The sequence below is a fragment of the Triticum aestivum genome, chromosome 6D (genome assembly GCF_018294505.1).
Source record: "Triticum aestivum cultivar Chinese Spring chromosome 6D, IWGSC CS RefSeq v2.1, whole genome shotgun sequence".
Lineage (NCBI taxonomy): Eukaryota > Viridiplantae > Streptophyta > Magnoliopsida > Poales > Poaceae > Triticum > Triticum aestivum.
Genome location: NC_057811.1, coordinates 479,665,444 through 479,689,024, shown reverse-complemented (window position 1 = coordinate 479,689,024; position 23,581 = coordinate 479,665,444). Strand labels below are relative to the sequence as shown.

At 42.9% G+C, this 23,581-nt stretch overlaps 1 pseudogene; it reads right to left on the bottom strand.

Annotated features, from left to right (window-relative positions):
* Positions 1-18,561: 18,561 nt before the first annotated feature.
* On the bottom strand, positions 18,562-23,249 carry LOC123142764 (uncharacterized; annotated as a pseudogene).
* Between the last annotated feature and the right edge of the window lie 332 nt (positions 23,250-23,581).

The window sequence follows — 23,581 nt, the reverse complement described above, 5'->3', positions numbered from 1 at the left end:
CGAGCAACTGATTTATTGGAGATCATACATACTGATGTATGTGGTCCAATGAATGTTGAGGCTCGCGGCGGGTATCGTTATTTTCTCACCTTCACAGATGATTTAAGTAGATATGGGTATATCTAGTTAATGAAACATAAGTCTGAAACATTTGAAAAGTTCAAAGAATCTCAGAGTGAAGTTGAAAATCATCGTAACAAGAAAATAAAGTTTCTACGATCTGATCGTGGAGGAGAATATTTGAGTTACGAGTTTGGTCTACATTTGAAACAATGCGGAATAGTTTCGCAACTCACGCCACCCGGAACACCACAGCGTAATGGTGTGTCCGAACGTCGTAATCGTACTTTACTAGATATGGTGCGATCTATGATGTCTCTTACTGATTTACTGCTATCATTTTGGGTTTATGCTTTAGAGACGGCCGCATTCACGTTAAATAGGGCACCATCAAAATCCGTTGAGACAACGCCTTATGAACTCTGGTTTGGCAAGAAACCAAAGTTGTCGTTTCTTAAAGTTTGGGGCTGCGATGCTTATGTGAAAAAGCTTCAACCTGATAAGCTCGAACCCAAGTGAGATCCGAAGGCAAGACATTCGTTGCCAAGAATGGATCCTTTCTGGAGAAGGAGTTTCTCTCGGAAGAAGTGAGTGGGAGGAAAGTAGAACTTGATGAGGTAATTGTACTTGCTCCCTTATTGGAAAGTAGTTCATCACAGAAACCGGTTCCTGTGACGTCTATACCAATTAATGAGGAAGCTAATGATGATGATCATGAAACTTCAGATCAAGTTGTTACTGAACCTCGTAGGTCAACCAGAGTAAGATCCGCACCAGAGTGGTATGGTAATCCTGTTCTGGAGGTTATGTTACTGGACCATGACGAACCTACGAACTATGAAGAAGCGATGGTGAGCCCAGATTCCGAAAAAATGGCTTGAGGCCATGAAATTCTAGATGGGATCCATGTATGAGAACAAAGTGTGGACTTTGGTTGACTTGCCCGATGATCGGCAGGCCATCGAGAATAAATGGATCTTCAAGAAGAAGACTGACGCTGACGGTAATGTTACTGTCTATAAAGCTCGACTTTTTGCAAAAGGTTTTCGACAAGTTCGAGTGGTTGACTACGATGAGACTTCCTCACCCGTAGCGATGCTTAAGTCTGTCTGAATCATGTTAGCAATTGCCGCATTTTATGATTATGAAATTTGGCAAATGGATGTCAAAACTGCATTCCTGAACGGATTTCTGGAAGAAGAGTTGTATATGATGCAACCGGAAGGTTTTGTCGATCCAAAGGGAGCTAACAAAGTGTGCAAACTCCAGTGATCCATTTATGGACTGGTGCAAGCCTCTCGGAGTTGGAATAAATGTTTTGATAGTGTGATCAAAGCATATGGTTTTATACAGACTTTTGGAGAAGCCTGTATTTACAAGAAAGTGAGTGGGAGCTCTGTAGCATTTCTGATATTATATGTGGATGACATATTATTGATCGGAAATGATATATAATTTCTGGATAGCATAAAGGGATATTTGAATAAGAGTTTTTTAATGAAGGACCTCGGCGAAGCTGCTTATATATTGGGCATCAAGATCTATAGAGATAGATCAAGACGGTTAATAGGACTTTCACAAAGCACATACCTTGACAAAGTTTTGAAGAAGTTCAAAATGGATCAAGCAAAGAAAGGGTTCTTGCCTGTGTTACAAGGTGTGAAGTTGAGTAAGACTCAATGCCCGACCACTGCAGAAGATAGAGAGAAAATGAAAGATGTTCCCTATGCTTCAGCCATAGGCTCTATCATGTATGCAATGCTGTGTACCAGACCTGATGTGTGCCTTGCTATTAGTTTAGCAGGGAGGTACCAAAGTAATCCAGGAGTGGATCACTGGACAGCGGTCAAGAACATCCTGAAATACTTAAGAAGGACTAAGGATATGTTTCTCGTTTATGGAGGTGACAAAGAGCTCGTCGTAAATGGTTACGTCGATGCAAGATTTGACACTCATCCGGACGATTCTAAATCGCAAACCAGATACGTGTTTATATTAAACGGTGGAGCTGTCAGTTGGTGCAGTTCTAAACAAAGCGTTGTAGCGGGATTTACATGTGAAGCGGAGTACATAGCTGCTTCGGAAGCAGCAAATGAAGGATTCTGGATGAAGGAGTTCATATCCGATCTAGGTGTCATACCTAGTGCATCGGGTCCAATGAAAATCTTTTGTGACAATACTGGTGCAATTGCTTTGGCAAAGGAATCCAGATTTCACAAGAGAACCAATCACATCAAGAGATGCTTCAACTCCATCCGGGATCAAGTCCAGGTGGGAGACATAGAGATTTGCAACATACATACGGATCTGAATGTTGCAGACCCGTTGACTAAGCCTCATCCACGAGCAAAACATGATCAGCACCAAGACTCCATGGGTGTTAGAATCATTACTGTGTAATCTAGATTATTGACTCTAGTGCAAGTGGGAGACTCAAGGAAATATGCCCTAGAGGCAATAATAAAGTTATTATTTATTTCCTTATATTATGATAAATGTTTATTATTCATGCTAGAATTGTATTAACCGGAAACATGATACATGTGTGAATACATAGACAAACAGAGTATCACTAGTATGCCTCTACTTGACTAGCTCGTTAATCAAAGATGGTTATGTTTCCTAGCCATAGACAAAGAGTTGTCATTTGATTAACGGGATCACATCATTAGGAGAATGATGTGATTGACTTGACCCATTCCGTTAGCTTAGCACTTGATCGTTTAGTATGTTGCTATTGCTTTCTTCATGACTTATACATGTTCCTACGACAATGAGATTATGCAACTCCCGTTTACCGGAGGAACACTTTTTGTGCTACCAAACGTCACAACGTAACTGGGTGATTATGATGTTTGGTAGCACACAAAGTGTTCCTCTGGTAAACGGGAGTTGCATAATCTCATAGTCATAGGAACATGTATAAGTCATGAAGAAAGCAGTAGCAACATACTAAACGATCGAGTGCTAAGCTAACGGAATGGGTCAAGTCAATCACATCATTCTCCTAATGATGTGATCCCGTTAATCAAATGACAACTCATGTCTATGGCTAGGAAACATAACCATCTTTGATCAACGAGCTAGTCAAGTAGAGGCATACTAGTGACACTCTGTTTGTCTATGTATTCACGCAAGTATTATGTTTCCGGTTAATACAATTCTAGCATGAATAATAATCATTTATCATGATATAAGGAAATAAATAATAACTTTATTATTGCCTCTAGGGCATATTTCCTTCAGTCTCCCACTTGCACTAGAGTCAATAATCTAGATCACATCGCCATGTGATTTAACATCAATAGTTCACATCACCATGTGATTAACACCCATGGTTCACATCGTCATGTGACCAACACCCAAAGGGTTTACTAGAGTCAATAATCTAGTTCACATCGCTATGTGATTAACACCCAAAGAGTACTAAGGTGTGATCATGTTTTGCTTGTGAGATAATTTTAGTCAACGGGTCTATCACATTCTGATCCGTAAGTATTTTGCAAATTTCTATGTCTACAATGCTCTGCACGGAGCTACTCTAGCTAATTGCTCCCACTTTCAATATATATCCAGATTGAGACTTAGAGTCATCTGGATCAGTGTCAAAATTTGCATCGACGTAACCTTTTACGACGAACTCTTTTTGTCACCTCCATAATCGAGAAACATATCCTTATTCCACTAAGGATAATTTTGACCGATGTCCAGTGATCTACTCCTAGATCACTATTGTACTCCCTTGCCAAAATCAGTGTAGGGTATACTTTAGATCTGGTACACAGCGTGGCATACTTTATAGAACCTATGGCCAAGGCATAGGGAATGACTTTCATTCTCTTTCTATCTTCTGCCGTGGTCGGGCTTTGAGTCTTACTCAATTTCACACCTTGTAACACAGGCAAGAACTCTTTCTTTGACTGTTCCATTTTGAACTACTTCAAAATCTTGTCAAGGTATGTACTCATTGAAAAACTTATCAAGCGTCTTGATCTGTCTCTATAGATCTTGATGCTCAATATGTAAGCAGCTTCACCGAGGTCTTTCTTTAAAAAAACTCATTTCAAACACTCCTTTATGCTTTGCAGAATAATGCTACATTATTTCCGATCAACAATATGTCATTCACATATACTTATCAGAAATGCTGTAGTGCTCCCACTCACTTTCTTGTAAATACAGGCTTCACCGCAAGTCTGTATAAAACTATATCCTTTGATCAACTTATCAAAGCGTATATTCCAACTCCGAGATGCTTGCACCAGTCCATAGATGGATCGCTGGAGCTTGCATATTTTGTTAGCACCTTTAGGATTGACAAAAACCTTCTGGTTGCATCATATACAACTCTTCTTTAATAAATCCATTAAGGAATGCAGTTTTGTTAATCCATTTGCCAGATTTCATAAAATGCGGCAATTGCTAACATGATTCGGACAGATTTAAGCATCGCTGCGAGTGAGAAAATCTCATCGTAGTCAACACCTTGAACTTTGTCAAAAACCTTTTTTCGACATATCTAGCTTTGTAGATAGTAACACTACTATCAGCGTCCGTCTTCCTCTTGAAGATCCATTTATTTTCTATGGCTTGCCGATCATCGGGCAAGTCAACCAAAGTCCACACTTTGTTCTCATACATGGATCCCATCTCAGATTTCATGGCCTCAAGCCATTTTGCGGAATCTGGGCTCACCATCGCTTCCTCATAGTTCATAGGTTCGTCATGGTCAAGTACTCATGACCTCCAGAACAGGATTACCGTACCACTCTGGTGCGGATCTCACTCTGGTTGACCTACGAGGTTCGGTAGTAACTTGATCCGAAGCTTCATGATCATCATCATTAACTTCCTCACTAATTGGTGTAAGCATCACTGGAACTGATTTCAGTGATGAACTACTTTCCAATTCGGGAGAAGGTACAATTACCTCATCAAGTTCTACTTTCCTCCCACTCACTTCTTTTGAGAGAAACTCCTTCTCTAGAAAGGATCCATTCTTAGCAACGAATATCTTGCCTTCGGATCTGTGATAGAAGGTGTACCCAACAGTAACTTTTGGGTATCCTATGAAGACGCACTTTTCCGATTTGGGTTTGAGCTTATCAGGATGAAACTTTTCACATAAGCATCGCAACCCCAAACTTTAAGAAACGACAACTTTGGTTTCTTGCCAAACCACAGTTCATACGGTGTCGTCTCAAACGAATTTAGATGGTGCCCCCTTTTTTTACGTGAATGTATAACCCCAAAACTGTAGTGGTAAATCGGTAAGAAACATCATAGATTGCACTATATCCAATAAAGTACGGTTACGACGTTCGGACACACCATTAAGCTGTGGTGTTCCAGGTGGCACGAATTTGTGAAACTATTCCACATTATTTTAATTGAAGACCAAACTCGTAACTCAAATATTTGTCTCCGCGATCAGATCGTAGAAACCTTATTTTCTTGTCACGATGATTTTCCACTTCAGTCTGAAATTCTTTGAACTTTTCAAATGTTTCAGACTTATGTTTCATCAAGTAGATATACCCATATCTGCTCAAATCATCTGTGAAGGTCAGAAAATAACGATACCCGCCGCGAGCCTCAACACTCATCGGATCGCATACATCAGTATGTATTATTTCCGAATAAGTCAGTTGCTCGCTCCATTGTTCCTGAGAACGGAGTCTTCGTCATCTTGCCCATAAGGCATGGTTCGCAAGCATCAAGTGATTCCAAAAGCCCAACAGCATGGAGTTTCTTCATGCGCTTTACACCAATATGACCTAAACGACAGTGCCACAAATAAGTTGCACTATCATTATTAACTTTGCATCTTTTGGCTTCAATATTATGAATATGTGTATCACTATGATCGAGATCCAACGAACCATTTTCATTGGGTGTGTAACCATATAAGGTTTTATTCATGTAAACAGAACAACAATTATTCTCTAACTTAAATGAATAACTGTATTGCAATAAACATGATCAAATCATATTCATGCTCAATGCAAACACAAAATAACACTTATTTAGGTTCAACACTAATCCCGAAAGTATAGGGAGTGTGCGGTGATGATCATATCAATCTTGGAACCACTTCCAATACACATCGTCACTTCATCCTTAACTAGTTTCTGTTCATTATAAAACTCCCGTTTCGAGTTACTACCCTTTAGCAACTGAATCAGTATCAAATACCGAGGGGTTGCTACGAATAGTAGTAAAATACACATCAATAATCTGTATATCAAATATACCTTTGTTCACTTTTGCCATCCTTCTTATCCACCAAATACTTGGGGCAGTTCCGCTTCCAGTGACCAGTCTCTTTGCAGTAGAAGCACTTAGTCTCAGGCTTAGGTCCAGACTTGGGCTTCTTCACTTGAGCAGCAACTTGCTTGCCGTTCTTCTTGAAGTTCCCCTTCTATCCCTTTGCCCTTTTCTTGAAACTAGTGGTCTTGTTAACCATCAACACATGATGCTCTTTCTTGATTTCTACCTTCGTCGATTTCAGCATCGCGAAGAGCTTGGGAATTACTTTCGTCATCCCTTGCATACTATAGTTCATCACGAAGTTCTACTAACTTGGTGATGGTGACTAGAGAATTCTGTCAATCACTATTTTATCTGGAAGATTAACTCCCACTTGATTCAAGCGATTGTAGTACCCAGACAATCTGAGCACATGCTCACTGCTTGAGCTATTCTCCTCCATCTTTTAGCTATAGAACTTGTTGGAGACTTCATATCTCTCAACTCGGGTATTTGCTTGAAATATTAACTTCAACTCCTGGAACATCTCATATGGTCCATGACGTTCAAAACGTCTTTGAAGTCCCGATTCTAAGCCGTTAAGCATGGTGCACTAAACTATCAAGTAGTCATCATATTGAGCTAGCCAAACGTTCATAACGTCTGCATCTGCTCCTGCAATAGGTCTGTCACCTAGCGGTGCATCAAGGACATAATTCTTCTGTGCAGCAATGAGGATAATCCTCAGATCACGGATCCAATCCGCATCTTTGCTACTAACATCTTTCAACATAATTTTTCTCTAGGAACATATCAAAAATAAACACAGGGAAGCAACAACGTGAGCTATTGATCTACAACATAATTTGCAAAATACTATCAGGACTAAGTTCATGATAAATTTAAGTTCAATTAATCATATTATTTAAGAACTCCCACTTAGATAGACATCCCTCTAATCCTCTAAGTGATCACGTGATCCATATCAACTAAACCATGTCCGATCATCACGTGAGATGGAGTAGTTTCAATGGTGAACATCACTATGTTGATCATATCCACTATATGATTCACGCTCGACCTTTCGGTCTCTGTGTTCCGAGGGCATATCTATTATATGCTAGGCTCGTCAAGCTTAACCTGAGTATTCCGCGTGTGCAACTGTTTTGCACCCGTTGTATTTGAACGTAGAGCCTATCACACCCGATCATCACGTGGTGCCTCAGCACGAAGAACTTTCGCAACGGTGCATACTCAGGGAGAACACTTATACTTTGATAATTTAGTGAGGGATCATCTTATAATGCTACCGTCAATCAAAGCAAGATAAGATGCATAAAAGATAAACATCACATGCAATCAATATAAGTGATATGATATGGCCATCATCATCTTGTGCTTGTGATCTCCATCTCCGAAGCACCGTCATGATCACCATCGTCACCGGCGCGACACCTTGATCTCCATCGTAGCATCGTTGTCGTCTCGCCAATCTTATGCTTCTACGACTATCGCTACCGCTTAGTGATAAAGTAAAGCATTACAGGGCGATTGCATTGCATACAATAAAGCGACAACCATATGGCTCCTGCCAGTTGCCGATAACTCGGTTACAAAACATGATCATCTCATACAATAAAATTGAGCATCATGTCTTGACCATATCACATCACAACATGCCCTGCAAAAACAAGTTAGACGTCCTCTACTTTGTTGTTGCAAGTTTTACGTGGCTGCTACGGGCTTAGCAAGAACCGTTCTCACCTACGCATCAAAACCACAACGATAGTTTGTCAAGTTGGTGCTGTTTTAACCTTCGCAAGGACCGGGCGTAGCCACACTCGGTTCAACTAAAGTTGGAGAAACTGACACCTGTCAGCCACCTGTGTGCAAAGCACGTCGGAAGAACCAGTCTCGCGTAAGCGTACGCGTAATGTCAGTCCGGGCCGCTTCATCCAACAATACCGCCGAACCAAAGTATGACATGCTGGCAAGCAGTATGACTTATATCGCCCCAACTCACTTGTGTTCTACTCGTGCATATAACATCAACGCATAAAACCAGGCTCGGATGCCACTGTTGGGAACGTAGTAATTTCAAAAAAATTCCTACGTACACGCAAGATCATGGTGATGCATAGCAACGAGAGGGGAGAGTGTTGTCCACGTACCCTCGTAGACCGAAAGCGGAAGCGTTAGCACAACGCGGTTGATGTAGTCGTACGTCTTCACGATCCGACCGATCAAGTACCGAACGCACGGCACCTCCGAGTTCAGCACACGTTCAGCCCGATGACGTCCCTCGAACTTCGATCCAGCCGAGTGTTGAGGGAGAGTTTCGTCAGCACGACGGCATGGTGATGATGATGATGTTCTACCGATGCAGGGCTTCGCCTAAGCACCGCTACAGTATTATCAAGGTGGACTATGGTGGAGGGGGGCACCGCACACGGCTAAAAGATCAAACGATCAATTGTTGTCTCTCTGGGGTGCCCCCGCCCTCGTATATAAAGGAGCAAGGGGGAGGCAGCCGGCCAAGGAGGAGGGCGCGCCAAGGGGGGAGTCCTACTCCCACCGGGAGTAGGACTCCTCCTTGTTGGAGTAGGAGAGAAGGAAAGAGGGGGAGAGGGAGAAGGAAAAGGGGGCTGCACCCCTTGTCCAATTCGGACCGGGGGGTGCGCGCCTCCTTCCTTTTGTCCTCTCTCCTCTATTCCCGTATGGCCCAATAAGGCCCAATACTTCTCCCCGGCGAATTCCCGTAACTCTCCGGTACTCCGATAAATACCCGAATCACTCGGAACCTTTCCGAAGTGCGAATATAGTCGTCCAATATATCGATCTTTACGTCTCGGCCATTTCGAGACTCCTCGTCATGTCCCCGATCTCATCCGGGACTCCGAACTACCTTCGGTACATCAAAACACATAAACTCATAATATAACCGTCATCGAACTTTAAGCGTGCGGACCCTACGGGTTCGAGAACTATGTAGACATGACCGAGACACGTCTCCGGTCAATAACCAATAGCGGAACCTGGATGCTCATATTGGCTCCCACATATTCTACGAAGATCTTTATCGGTCAGACCGCATAACAACATACGTTGTTCCCTTTGTCATCGGTATGTTACTTGCCCGAGATTCGATCGTCGGTATCTCAATACCTAGTTCAATCTCGTTACCGGCAAGTCTCTTTACTCGTTCCGTAATACATCATCCCGCAACTAACTCATTAGTTACAATGCTTGCAAGGCTTATAGTGATGTGCATTACCGAGAGGGCCCAGAGATACCTCTCCGACAATCGGAGTGACAAATCCTAATCTCGAAATACGCCAACCCAACAAGTACCTTCGGAGACACCTGTAGAGCACCTTTATAATCACCCAGTTACGTTGTGACGTTTGGTAGCACACAAAGTGTTCCTCCGGTAAACGGGAGTTGCATAATCTCATAGTCATAGGAACATGTATAAGTCATGAAGAAAGCAATAGCAACATACTAAACGATCGAGTGCTAAGCTAACGGAATGGGTCAAGTCAATCACATCATTCTCCTAATGATGTGATCCCGTTAATCAAATGACAACTCATGTCTATGGCTAGGAAACATAACCATCTTTGATCAACGAGCTAGTCAAGTAGAGGCATACTAGTGACACTCTGTTTGTCTATGTATTCACACATGTATCATGTTTCCGGTTAATACAATTCTAGCATGAATAATAAACATTTATCATGATATAAGGAAATAAATAATAACTTTATTATTGCCTCTAGGGCATATTTCCTTCAGTCTCCCACTTGCACTAGAGTCAATAATCTAGATCACATCGCCATGTGATTTAACATCAATAGTTCACATCACCATGTGATTAACACCCATAGTTCACATCGTCATGTGACCAACACCCAAAGGGTTTACTAGAGTCAATAATCTAGTTCACATCGCTATGTGATTAACACCCAAAGAGTACTAAGGTGTGATCATGTTTTGCTTGTGAGATAATTTTAGTCAACGGGTCTGTCACATTCAGATCCGTAAGTATTTTGCAAATTTCTATGTCTACAATGCTCTGCACGGAGCTACTCTAGCTAATTGCTCCCACTTTCAATATGTATCCAGATTGAGACTTAGAGTCATCTGGATCAGTGTCAAAATTTGCATCGACGTAACCCTTTACGACGAACCTTTTGTCACCTCCATAATCGAGAAACATATCCTTATTCCACTACGGATAATTTTGACCGCTGTCCAGTGATCTACTCCTAGATCACTATTGTACTCCCTTGCCAAAATCAGTGTAGGGTATACAATAGATCTGGTACACAGCATGGCATACTTTATAGAACCTATGGCCAAGGCATAGGGAATGACTTTCATTCTCTTTCTATCTTCTGCCGTGGTCGGGCTTTGAGTCTTACTCAATTTCACACCTTGTAACACAGGCAAGAACTCTTTCTTTGACTGTTCCATTTTGAACTACTTCAAAATCTTGTCAAGGTATGTACTCATTGAAAAACTTATCAAGCGTCTTGATCTATCTCTATAGATCTTGATGCTCAATATGTAAGCAGCTTCACCGAGGTCTTTCTTTAAAAAACTCCTTTCAAACACTCCTTTATGCTTTGCAGAATAATTCTACATTATTTCCGATCAACAATATGTCATTCACATATACTTATCAGAAATGCTGTAGTGCTCCCACTCACTTTCTTGTAAATACAGGCTTCACCGCAAGTCTGTATAAAACTATATCCTTTGATCAACTTATCAAAGCGTATATTCCAACTCCGAGATGCTTGCACCAGTCCATAGATGGATCGCTGGAGCTTGCATATTTTGTTAGCACCTTTAGGATTGACAAAACCTTCTGGTTGCATCATATACAACTCTTCTTTAATAAATCCATTAAGGAATGCAGTTTTGTTTATCCATTTGCCAGATTTCATAAAATGCGGCAATTGCTAACATGATTCGGACAGACTTAAGCATCGCTGCGAGTGAGAAAATCTCATCGTAGTCAACACCTTGAACTTTGTCAAAAACCTTTTTCGACAAGTCTAGCTTTGTAGATAGTAACACTACTATCAGCGTCCGTCTTCCTCTTGAAGATCCATTTATTTTCTATGGCTTGCCGATCATCGGGCAAGTCAACCAAAGTCCACACTTTGTTCTCATACATGGATCCCATCTCAGATTTCATGGCCTCAAGCCATTTTGCGGAATCTGGGCTCACCATCGCTTCCTCATAGTTCGTAGGTTCGTCATGGTCAAGTAACATGACCTCCAGAACAGGATTACCGTACCACTCTGGTGCGGATCTCACTCTGGTTGACCTACGAGGTTCGGTAGTAACTTGATCCGAAGCTTCATGATCATCATCATTAACTTCCTCACTAATTGGTGTAAGCATCACTGGAACTGATTTCAGTGATGAACTACTTTCCAATTCGGGAGAAGGTACAGTTACCTCATCAAGTTCTACTTTCTTCCCACTCACTTCTTTCGAGAGAAACTCCTTCTCTAGAAAGGATCCATTCTTAGCAACGAATATCTTGCCTTCGGATCTGTGATAGAAGGTGTACCCAACAGTAACTTTTGGGTATCCTATGAAGACGCACTTTTCCGATTTGGGTTTGAGCTTATCAGGATGAAACTTTTCACATAAGCATCGCAACCCCAAACTTTAAGAAACGACAACTTTGGTTTCTTGCCAAACCACAGTTCATACGGTGTCGTCTCAAACGGATTTAGATGGTGCCCCTTTTTTTACGTGAATGCAGCTGTCTAATGCATAACCCCAAAACTGTAGTGGTAAATCGGTAAGAAACATCATAGATTGCACTATATCCAATAAAGTACGGTTATGACGTTCGGACACACCATTAAGCTGTGGTGTTCCAGGTGGCACGAATTTGTGAAACTATTCCACATTGTTTTAATTGAAGACCAAACTCGTAACTCAAATATTTGTCTCCGCGATCAGATCGTAGAAACCTTATTTTCTTGTCACGATGATTTTCCACTTCACTCTGAAATTCTTTGAACTTTTCAAATGTTTCAGACTTATGTTTCATCAAGTAGATATACCCATATCTGCTCAAATCATCTGTGAAGGTCAGAAAATAACGATACCCGCCGCGAGCCTCAACACTCATCGGATCGCATACATCAGTATGTATTATTTCCGAATAAGTCAGTTGCTCGCTCCATTGTTCCGGAGAACGGAGTCTTAGTCATCTTGCCCATAAGGCATGGTTCGCAAGCATCAAGTGATTCCAAAAGCCCATCAGCATGGAGTTTCTTCATGCGCTTTACACCAATATGACCTAAACGGCAGTGCCACAAATAAGTTGCACTATCATTATTAACTTTGCATCTTTTGGCTTCAATATTATGAATATGTGTATCACTATGATCGAGATCCAACGAACCATTTTCATTGGGTGTGTAACCATATAAGGTTTTATTCATGTAAACAGAACAACAATTATTCTCTAACTTAAATGAATAACCGTATTGCAATAAACATGATCAAATCATATTCATGCTCAACGCAAACACCAAATAACACTTATTTAGGTTCAACACTAATCCCGAAAGTATAGGGAGTGTGCGATGATGATCATATCAATCTTGGAACCACTTCCAATACACATCGTCACTTCATCCTTAACTAGTTTCTGTTCATTATGCAACTCCCGTTTCGAGTTACTACTCTTTAGCAACTGAACCAGTATCAAATACCGAGGGGTTGCTACGAACACTAGTAAAATACACATCAATAATCTGTATATCAAATATACCTTTGTTCACTTTTGCCATCCTTCTTATCCACCAAATACTTGGGGCAGTTCCGCTTCCAGTGACCAGTCTCTTTGCAGTAGAAGCACTTAGTCTCAGGCTTAGGTCCAGACTTGGGCTTCTTCACTTGAGCAGCAACTTGCTTGCCGTTCTTCTTGAAGTTCCCCTTCTATCCCTTTGCCCTTTTCTTGAAACTAGTGGTCTTGTTAACCATCAACACTTGATGCTCTTTCTTGATTTCTACCTTCGTCGATTTCAGCATCGCGAAGAGCTCGGGAATTACTTTCGTCATCCCTTGCATACTATAGTTCATCACGAAGTTCTACTAACTTGGTGATGGTGACTAGAGAATTCTGTCAATCACTATTTTATCTGGAAGATTAACTCCCACTTGATTCAAGCGATTGTAGTACCCAGACAATCTGAGCACATGCTCACTGCTTGAGCTATTCTCCTCCATCTTTTAGCTATAGAACTTGTTGGAGACTTCATATCTCTCAACTCGGGTATTTGCTTGAAATATTAACTTCAACTCCTGGAACATCTCATATGGTCCATGACGTTCAAAACGTCTTTGAAGTCCCGATTCTAAGCCGTTAAGCATGGTGCACTAAACTATCAAGTAGTCATCATATTGAGCTAGCCAAACGTTCATAACGTCTGCATCTGCTCCTGCAATAGGTCTGTCACCTAGCGGTGCATCAAGGACATAATTCTTCTGTGCAGCAATGAGGATAATCCTCAGATCACGGATCCAATCCGCATCTTTGCTACTAACATCTTTCAACATAATTTTTCTCTAGGAACATATCAAAAATAAACACAGGGAAGCAACAACGCGAGCTATTGATCTACAACATAATTTGCAAAATACTATCAGGACTAAGTTCATGATAAATTTAAGTTCAATTAATCATATTACTTAAGAACTCCCACTTAGATAGACATCCCTCTAATCCTCTAAGTGATCACGTGATCCATATCAACTAAACCATGTCCGATCATCACGTGAGATGGAGTAGTTTCAACGGTGAACATCACTATGTTGATCATATCCACTATATGATTCACGCTCGACCTTTCGGTCTCTGTGTTCCGAGGCCATATCTGTTATATGCTAGGCTCGTCAAGCTTAACCTGAGTATTCCGCGTGTGCAACTGTTTTGCACCCGTTGTATTTGAACGTAGAGCCTATCACACCCGATCATCACGTGGTGTCTCAGCACGAAGAACTTTCGCAACGGTGCATACTCAGGGAGAACACTTATACTTTGATAATTTAGTGAGGGATCATCTTATAATGCTACCGTCAATCAAAGCAAGATAAGATGCATAAAAGATAAACATCACATGCAATCAATATAAGTGATATGATATGGCCATCATCATCTTGTGCTTGTGATCTCCATCTCCGAAGCACCGTCATGATCACCATCGTCACCGGCGCGACACCTTGATCTCCATCGTAGCATCGTTGTCGTCTCGCCAATCTTATGCTTCTACGACTATCGCTACCGCTTAGTGATAAAGTAAAGCATTACAGGGCGATTGCATTGCATACAATAAAGCGACAACCATATGGCTCCTGCCAGTTGCCGATAACTCGGTTACAAAACATGATCATCTCATACAATAAAATTTAGCATCATGTCTTGACCATATCACATCACAACATGCCCTGCAAAAACAAGTTAGACGTCCTCTACTTTGTTGTTGCAAGTTTTACGTGGCTGCTACGGGCTTAGCAAGAACCGTTCTCACCTACGCATCAAAACCACAACGATAGTTTGTCAAGTTGGTGCTGTTTTAACCTTCGCAAGGACCGGGCGTAGCCACACTCGGTTCAACTAAAGTTGGAGAAACTGACACCCGCCAGCCACCTCTGTGCAAAGCACGTCGGAAGAACCAGTCTCGCGTAAGCGTACGCGTAATGTCGGTCCGGGCCGCTTCATCCAACAATACCGCCGAACCAAAGTATGACATGCTGGTAAGCAGTATGACTTATATCGCCCACAACTCACTTGTGTTCTACTCGTGCATATAACATCAACGCATAAAACCAGGCTCGGATGCCACTGTTGGGGAACGTAGTAATTTCAAAAAATTCCTACGTACACGCAAGATCATGGTGATGCATAGCAACGAGAGGGGAGAGTGTTGTCCACGTACCCTCGTAGACCGAAAGCGGAAGCGTTAGCACAACGCGGTTGATGTAGTCGTACGTCTTCACGATCCGACCGATCAAGTACCGAACGCACGGCACCTCCGAGTTCAGCACACGTTCAGCCCGATGACGTCCCTCGAACTCCGATCCAGCCGAGTGTTGAGGGAGAGTTTCGTCAGCACGACGGCGTGGTGACGATGATGATGTTCTACCGACGCAGGGCTTCGCCTAAGCACCGCTACAGTATTATCGAGGTGGACTATGGTGGAGGGGGGCACCGCACACGGCTAAAAGATCAAACGATCAATTGTTGTCTCTCTGGGGTGCCCCCTGCCCTCGTATATAAAGGAGCAAGGGGGAGGCAGCCGGCCAAGGAGGAGGGCGCGCCAAGGGGGGAGTCCTACTCCCACCGGGAGTAGGACTCCTCCTTTCCTTGTTGGAGTAGGAGAGAAGGACAGAGGGGGAGAGGGAGAAGGAAAAGGGGGCTGCACCCCTTGTCCAATTCGGACCAGAGGGGGGGTGCGCGCCTCCTTCCTTTTGGCCTCTCTCCTCTATTCCCGTATGGCCCAATAAGGCCCAATACTTCTCCCCGGCGAATTCCCGTAACTCTCCGGTACTCCGATAAATACCCGAATCACTCGGAACCTTTCCGAAGTCCGAATATAGTCGTCCAATATATCGATCTTTACGTCTCGGCCATTTCGAGACTCCTCGTCATGTCCCCGATCTCATCCGGGACTCCGAACTACCTTCGGTACATCAAAACACATAAACTCATAATATAACCGTCATCGAACTTTAAGCGTGCGGACCCTACGGGTTCGAGAACTATGTAGACATGACCGAGACACGTCTCCGGTCAATAACCAATAGCGGAACCTGGATGCTCATATTGGCTCCCACATATTCTACGAAGATCTTTATCGGTCAGACCGCATAACAACATACGTTGTTCCCTTTGTCATCGGTATGTTACTTGCCCGAGATTCGATCGTCGGTATCTCAATACCTAGTTCAATCTCGTTACCGGCAAGTCCCTTTACTCGTTCCGTAATACATCATCCCGCAACTAACTCATTAGTTACAATGCTTGCAAGGCTTATAGTGATGTGCATTACCGAGAGGGCCCAGAGATACCTCTCCGACAATCGGAGTGACAAATCCTAATCTCGAAATACGCCAACCCAACAAGTACCTTCGGAGACACCTGTAGAGCACCTTTATAATCACCCAGTTACGTTGTGACGTTTGGTAGCACACAAAGTGTTCCTCCGGTAAACGGGAGTTGCATAATCTCATAGTCATAGGAACATGTATAAGTCATGAAGAAAGCAATAGCAACATACTAAACGATCGAGTGCTAAGCTAACGGAATGGGTCAAGTCAATCACATCATTCTCCTAATGATGTGATCCCGTTAATCAAATGACAACTCATGTCTATGGCTAGGAAACATAACCATCTTTGATCAACGAGCTAGTCAAGTAGAGGCATACTAGTGACACTCTGTTTGTCTATGTATTCACGCAAGTATTATGTTTCCGGTTAATACAATTCTAGCATGAATAATAAACATTTATCATGATATAAGGAAATAAGTAATAACTTTATTATTGCCTCTAGGGCATATTTCCTTCAGTCTCCCACTTGCACTACAGTCAATAATCTAGATCACATCGCCATGTGATTTAACATCAATAGTTCACATCACCATGTGATTAACACCCATAGTTCGCATCGTCATGTGACCAACACCCAAAGGGTTTACTAGAGTCAATAATCTAGTTCACATCGCTATGTGATTAACACCCAAAGAGTACTAAGGTGTGATCATGTTTTGCTTGTGAGATAATTTTAGTCAACGGGTCTGTCACATTCAGATCCGTAAGTAGTTTGCAAATTTCTATGTCTACAATGCTCTGCACGGAGGTACTCTAGCTAATTGCTCCCACTTTCAATATGTATCCAGATTGAGACTTAGAGTCATCTGGATCAGTGTCAAAATTTGCATCGATGTAACCCTTTACGACGAACTCTTTTTGTCACCTCCATAATCGAGAAACATATCCTTATTCCACTAAGGATAATTTTGACCGATGTCCAGTGATCTACTCCTAGATCACTATTGTACTCCCTTGCCAAAATCAGTGTAGGCTATACAATAGATCTGGTACACAGCATGGCATACTTTATAGAACCTATGGCCAAGGCATAGGGAATGACTTTCATTCTCTTTCTATCTTCTGCCGTGGTCGGGCTTTGAGTCTTACTCAATTTCACACCTTGTAACACAGGCAAGAACTCTTTTTTGACTGTTCCATTTTGAACTACTTCAAAATCTTGTCAAGGTATGTACTCATTGAAAAACTTATCAACCGTCTTGATCTGTCTCTATAGATCTTGATGCTCAATATGTAAGCAGCTTCACCGAGGTCTTTCTTTGAAAAAACTCCTTTCAAACACTCCTTTATGCTTTGCAGAATAATGCTACATTATTTCCGATCAACAATATGTCATTCACATATACTTATCAGAAATGCTGTAGTGCTCCCACTCACTTTCTTGTAAATACAGGCTTCACCGCAAGTCTGTATAAAACTATATCCTTTGATCAACTTATCAAAGCGTATATTCCAACTCCGAGATGCTTGCACCAGTCCATAGATGGATGCGCGCCCCTCCCCCAAGTCCGAATTGGACAAGGAGGGGGGGCGGCGTCCCCCCTTTCCTTTCCCCCTCTCTCTCCTTCCCTCTCCTCTCCTACTCCAACATGGAAGGGGGGAGTCCTACTCCCGGTGGGAGTAGGATTCCTCATGGGGCGCGCCAAGGGTGGCCGAACCCCTTCCCCTCCTCCACTCCTTTATATACGGGGAGGGAGGCACCCCCTAGAGACACAAGAATTGATCCCTTGGATCTCATAGCCGTGTGCGGTGCCCCCCCTCCACCATAATCCACCTCGGTCATATCGTAGCGGTGCTTAGGCGAAGCCCTGCGTCGGTAGAACATCATCATCATCACCACGCCGTCGTGCTGACAGAACTCTCCCTCAAAGCTTGGCTGGATCGGAGTTCGAGGGACGTCATCGAGTTGAACGTGTGCTGAACTCGGAGGTACCGTGCGTTCGGTACTTGATCGGTCGGATCGTGAAGACGTACGACTACATCAACCGCGTTGTGCTAACGCTTCCGCTTTCGGTCTACGAGGGTACGTGGACACACTCTCCCCTCTCGTTGCTATGCATCACCATGATCTTGCGTGTGCGTAGGAAATTTTTGAAATTACTACGTTCCCCAACAATCCTCACACTGATAATCGAAGGACTTCGCAGTACCATCTACTGCAAGATGCCTTAACAACTCAATCAAGAAATGCAATTCTGCTTCATAATAGTTAGCATCCTTGTCTCTGTAACGAAAGACATCAAGGATGATCTGATTAAGAACCGACTCCATGTCCTCTAACCATGCCAATCCATGTGTCTTCTTCAAGATTTTCTTAAATAAGGGACTCATATCTTTTTCATCGAACGATCTCCATGCATCAAAGATGCCTACCAGCAAGTTCAACCTAGCCCTTGAAGGCTTGAAAAAAGGATAGTGCAGTATTAGTTCCCGCAGATCCTTCGTCATGACTGGGTCTGACCACCATTTAGCATATTGTCCCATTCCACTCAAGAATATATGAAAAGGTGTTAGGTAAGGCACGTAAATTTGACGATAGATGAATTTCTTCAGCACTTTTGTTGCAATGCTATCAAAATCTTTCTCCATCGCCGTGTCCATCTCAGGCGATATTCGAGGTAGTATCTCAAATAATTTGGGACTCTTTGTGATGACTACCTTGCCGTCATAGACATCCATATCTTCTATGCCAAAATCGCCTTCCCATGAGTACCCAGCTCTGTGCTTGCTAATCACATATTCAGTAAGTCCCTGGATCAAGGCGCATTTATCACGCAAAGGTATCATAATTTGCTCCCCAACATGACCATAGACATCCATATTTCTAAGCAAATCAGCGCCAAGAGACTCCTTCAACTCTTCATACCTGAAAACATATATACAACGGTATCTAATTAAACACTAGGATAAAAAAACTGATTTGTATACAACAACAACAACAAAGCCTTTAGACCCTGCAAAAAAACAACAAAGCCTTTAGTCTCAAAAAAGTTGGGGTAGGCTAGAGGTGAAACCCATAATATTTCATGACCAACTCATGATTCAGGCACATGGATAACAAGCTTCCATGCACCCCTTGAATAAATAGTAAAACAAAAGAGAAGGGGTTGAGGCCATTACTTGTTGGGCATTTCAAGAAATCTTAGGTCAAGTTGCTGCATTAAATTCCTTGTGGATTCTGTCACCACCATGTTCAAACTCGTTACAAGTTTCAGCATATAATTCCTGGCAATTTCTGTTAACTTCACCCTCAGCCTGTTTTACAATGTTCAGTACAACGGTATTAAAATCTTGCACACAACTATTGCTTTATTTAATTGCATACAAGATAATTTTGTCAAAATTATACCTTTCGTCACCATTGCAGACTCCCATTGCAAGGTCCTTTGATTGACTCAAGAGATGCGAGTAGAGGATGTACATCTCCCTTGATCCACAACCTCTCATAAGCATGCCCCACAATTGAAAATGGTAATATGGCACCTTTTCTCCAGATAGAGTGAACCTATCAAAATAATATTATCTCGATTAGAACCCGTTGAGTAACATGAGGGAAAAAACATAGAAAGGCGAGATAAACATACTGATCAAGAAACTCCCAAAACATAGGTAGCAGTGTGGCATTTTTCTTGTCCGCTTGCTGCTCTCTCCTTTTATCCCCGTTGTGGTTCCTCTGCTCATCCCATTGGACCAATTCATCTATGGGTGGAGGAATCAAATCCCCGACAAGATTGGGCATCATTGGCAGAAGGTTCATACCGCCAAGTCTAGGTTCCTCACTCGTGACATTGGCAGAAGAAGATTGGGCTTCATGAGTTGAACACTGCAAACAGAACATTGATGTTTATTGAAACAAAACAAACATGGCAACAAGCACAGAATAACTAATAAAGTCTTAGTCTCCCACCCTCTCATATAAAAGAATGTAGGCCTCGCAACCAAGAACTTCCTGCAAACTTGCTTCTCTGATTATCTTATCGCTTGCATAAAACCAAGACTTGTCATTGCTTAGATGTTCCTGACCATTCATCTTGCTAGCCCTTACATACACAATATAATGACCTCCTTTCCGATCTCCAATGTGTTGAGCAACACCAACTAGACGGTAGGTGTTATTGTCATTCTCGTCAAATCTGAAAATTACAGGAAATAGTGATGACCAAAGCAGTCGTAGAGCTGTACAGAACTATCGCCCACTCATACATCACAAATACTGGGATGCCAAATTCGAAAATATCCACACCCAGTTCAGCCTAAATAATTGTCTGGAACTACATAAGGATGATTAGTAGCTAGGTAGTGGTTGAAGATCTTCTTTGGTTAGGGAGGGAGCTGGGAACGTATAGAGTTAGTTAATTAATGGTTCATTTTCAAAACTAGGAAGAGAAAGTATGCATGCCTTTGTTTGTCGCCGACGAGGGACAAAAGAATACTAAGTCAAAAATTATAGTTCATTTTCATGTCATGGATCCTAGCTAATCTATCTGCTCCCGCTTTTTCATGCGTATGGACCTAATTAAACTAAGCTAACTTCAATTATACCAGTTTCTATTTTTTAATTTGGACAAACGATTGGTTTTTATTGATTATAGTTTTAACTTTGAGTTATATTTATTAATTAGTTAATGATTCATGCTTGCAAATAGCTGGAGTAGTTCCTAACACTGCGCTATGACTGTGGTTGATGCATGGATCTATATTCAGTCAGTCAAGGAATGTTTTTTCCTACAATAGTCGGTCAAACAATTTTTCAGATTCAGGTAAAATGATTTCTTATCCATCCGAACAAGACTATTAAAAATGGGTAGTGCCTTAATTACTGATGCAATCACATGCATGTGTTAATCTTGCATCTGAAAGGGGATCAAAACTGAAGGGGTTGATGGATGAATGAGTGGGCGCGGCAAATCAATGGGAGACCAAACCACTTCTATAACATAGAATTCAAAAGGCATTAGAAAACAGTACCTTTTGTCCATGTATGGCTGCATATCAAGAATCTCCTTGAAGCGCACATGTCCTTCCAATTTAACATACCCAACAATATTAGGAGCACTTTGTTGCCTCATCAAACTAACCACCATTACATCTGGAGCTCTGGTTATAAGCAGTCTTTTCCTTGCAGCTCTGGAAACTTTTGTTGTTTCCTGTTTCTGGTTATTTTGGTTTTCGTCACCACCTGACTCCACGACAGGTTTTGTTTCAGATGTGTTCGTATTAGCTGTATCAGTGCAAGACCGACAGAACCAATCAGGTATCAACTCTTTCTCAGTGTACAAAGAGAAGCAATCCTCAATTGATACAGGATCATCACCACCATGCACCTCAGCATCAGCTTTATTGCTTCTGGAAGCTACAACATGGTGCTTCCTATGTGGAATTGGCAGTCGGAATAGAAGGGTGCTTTCACGTTTATCATCGGAACCGTGTACACATTCTGTGCTGGATATAGCACTAGACTCCTCGCCCGCAAAGATAGAATTAACAATTGTGACCTTCTTTGAAGCATCCATTGAAGGTTGACGTGCTTCATCTTCCTCTTCATCCAAACCATGAAGAAAATGTTGGATGAGTTCTTCGGCATCCTCCACTCTGCCGGTATTGAATTGGGGCCACCTTGAGCAGACATATGTAAACAGTTTTCTTTGGTCAAGGAAGTCTTTTGCATTGCTTGAAGCACTTGTGTCGACAAAGAGCTCCTTGAAAAGTGCAGCAATTGGCCCTGTGCAAACGTTTCTTCCCATCATTATGCTGCGCGGTGGGTCAAGGGCCAATAAGCACTGCAGCATGGCATTGAAAAAACAGGTGTTGCCGGCATTCGGCAGCCCCCTGATGACATTACATTTGGCGACGTCCTCCTTGGCTATCTCCTCTGACTGGCATATGGAAACAGGCTCCTTGGTTATGTCCTCCGAGTGAGGGGATGATGGATTGCTGGATCCCTTGTCCTCCGCCTCCACCAGTTTCATCTGCGGTGTCACCACTTCCTTCTTGTCCAAACCATCATCATCCTCCGAGTGAGGAGATGACGAACTGCTGGATCCCTTGCCCTCCACCTCCACCGGTTCTATCTGCTGCGGTGTCACCACCTCCTTCTTGTCCAAACCATCATCATCCTTCGGATCAAGTGTCTTGGTGTTTGGCCCTAACTCAGTTGAAGCTTCTGCTGATTTCGCTGTGCCTTTGTTTTGTGATGGACGATACTTAAAAACCTTGAGAGGAACCTCCTGGTTACACTCACAACAGTAGAGTACATCCGTATTATCGGAGTTGGCAAACCACCGATGCTCAGGTTTCTCCTTGTGATGTGCTCTAACATGGCCCTCTGGCTCGAATCCTGCACCACCACAAAAAAAGCTACCGCACTCCAAGCAAACCCAGGAAGCGCTGCTGTTTGGTTTTGCAGGCTCCTTGGCAGCAGCGCGTCTTACTGACATGTTCTTCTTCCTCTCCGTCTTCTCCTGACCACCATAGCGGGCAGACACATCCCTGACCGCATCCATAAGCACACACATCAAACAAAGATCGCAATATTTGGTCCGCAGCCGCTTTTGATTCAACTCAAACATATGCTCACGATCGTAGTGCTGAGTGCACTTAAGCTCCTGCATTGGGTCACTAGGAAGGAACATAGAGGATACACGGTGAGCTTGGCCTGGATCGATCGGTCACTAATGGCGCCGCATTGCATCCAAAAAGGAAAGGTTAATTAGGGGGAAAAGCTACCTCGGTCTGGCCAGCGATTTCTGCCGAGACAACCAGGCCTTGGACTTGGACTTGGGCCCCATGGCGCCGCCGAAGCCGGACGAGTGGGTTCGGCGACGCCGGAGGGGCAGGGCGGGTACGGCGGCACGCGGATGCAGCTTCCTGTGAACGCGAAACGAAGGGGAGGGAGGGCTTATCAGGGGCAGCGGCAAATCAGGGGCACAGGGGTCGTGCAATAGAGCTACGCTACGCCCGGTCCATGCGCCGGTGCGCAGCGGAGCGCTCGATGCAATGGCACGTTTCGCGCCGGTGCGCAGTGGGCCGGGTGCATACGTTCAACAGGGTGCATCACGCATAGGGGTCGAAGCGTACTTGTCATTTGGACTCGTCAAGCCGCCAATGCCCATGGCCTTGT